Source organism: Pteropus alecto, unplaced genomic scaffold (assembly GCF_000325575.1).
Source record: "Pteropus alecto unplaced genomic scaffold, ASM32557v1 scaffold125, whole genome shotgun sequence".
NCBI lineage: Eukaryota > Metazoa > Chordata > Mammalia > Chiroptera > Pteropodidae > Pteropus > Pteropus alecto.
In genome coordinates, this window is record NW_006436888.1 from 941,322 (window position 1) to 943,256 (window position 1,935).

A 1,935-nucleotide genomic window follows, 5' to 3' on the forward strand; every position below is an offset into this window, starting at 1 on the left:
AGCCCCCCGCCTCCCGCAGTCTGCAGAGGCGGGCGAGGGGAGCGGGGGCGCCAGGATGCCGGGTTAGCTTTCCGCAGCTCCGCAGACCCAAGATCGCTGCTCGCGGGCTCCGGGGAGAGCTCGCAGGGTGGGGTCCTGACGGAGCGGGTTTCCCACCAAAGCCTTTCGCACCATTCGCAGCCATCCCTCTCCTGCCGCGTCTCTCTGTTTTGCGCATTCCGGGGCAAAGGGGTGCTCACCTCCTGCCTCCAACCCCCAATCCCCGCTCCCTGCAATGTCCAGGTGAGGGCTCCAGTGCCTTTCAACAAAGCCCGCGCCCTCTCGGTAGCGCTGGAAGCGGGACCACCCCACCTCGCCTCCCGGTGTAACCTTTCCCTCAAGAGGCATCGAGGGAGGGAGCCCTCACCCCAAACTCGGGGAAGATTTTGATCCACTTTGAAAAGTCTCTTGCTCTAAGGATAGGGAGACAAAGTACAGAGCTTGCATGCCTCTGGGTCACATCAACCTCTCTCCCTTTTCTGCCTGCAGGACCGCCATTCGGGCTCAACCAAGTTCTGCAGCTTCTCCCATCCGCAGACCCTGCGCTCTCCAAGGACCTCGGGGTAGAAGGGGGTGGGGTTATTTTAGGGGGCACCCCCTCCAGGCAGGCACTCTCAGAGCCTGGTTAGGCACCTCCCGTTGGGGCAAGGCATGCAGCAGAAGACAGAGTCGATCTCCCCCTCCACCTCCATCACCCAGTTGGGTTAGGGGCTGGGACCCTACTGGTCATAATGGCTACTTTTTTGGCACCCCGCGTCCCTTTCCTTCTCCGCAGCGGAACCAGGCTGTTACTCCAGACCGGCTGGTTTGGGGCATCCAGGTTTGGCACTGGGCTTAGGGGAGAATCAAGAGCGCAGACCCCTCGGTCTCGTTGCCTGCGGTTCTTCCGCGGGTCCCGCCCCCCAGCCTTGTTTCCCCGCCCCGCTGGGTTCCTACGTGGGCTCACTGACCAAAAGGTGCAGGAGTCACCAGGTTAGGCATTTAAGACCCACCAGCTGGAGGCGCTGGGCCGGAGGCACCCAGGCCGCCGCGAACCCGGGACCTTGGAGCTGCGGAGCCACGGATCACTCGCTCTGGGGACCCCGCTCGGGTTCATCCTCCTTCCAGCTGATTCAGCCTATCGGGGACCAAGTCCATGCGGGACACACACACGCCGCTGCTCACACCTTCTCAGCTCCCCCCCCCCACTAGAACCACACGCCCCATCTCAAGCACACACACTCCCGGCCCACGAAGCAACATAACCCCCACGCGCCTGCACCTCCACACATCCCAGATACGCACACTCTTGCCCAAGTGTCACATTCTCCCATGCACGCACGCTCCCCCCACAGAAATACAACATCTGCTGTCACACACCCCTCAAGAGACCCGCACACTTGGGACACGCGTGAAACGCCACACCTCACACACTCACCCACCCTTTAACACGCTGACACATACGATGACACAAGCTCACACACTTCACACCCTCAGTGAGAGGCTGGCACTCGCTCACGCCGGCACTCTTGCTCACACTGTTTCTCACACACACCTTCTCCGTATAACTGACATAGACACTCCAACACCCTCCCCCCCAGACACTCGCTCACTCACACACCTTCACACACGCTCACATCTCCAAATCCACTCCCGTACCCTCTCCACACACAGCTCATTCCCGGACATCCTCACACACAGATGCAACAAAGCCACACGCTTGTACATACTCACACACGCGCGCGCGCGCGCGCACAGACACCACACACACACACACACACACACACACACACACACACACACACACACTGGCACAGACCGAGACAGCCCTCTCCAGAGGAGACATCCCCTCCCTCCCTCGCCAAGCGGACCAGCTCCACAAACGCCCACGCCAAGGCGGGTGCTCGGACCCGGAGC

General features: G+C 61.4%; 1 protein-coding gene across 1 annotated transcript in view; it reads right to left on the minus strand.

Moving 5' to 3' along the window:
* The window catches only part of IGSF21 (immunoglobin superfamily member 21), a 226,856-nt gene that overhangs the window by 224,756 nt on the left and 165 nt on the right, over positions 1–1,935 (minus strand).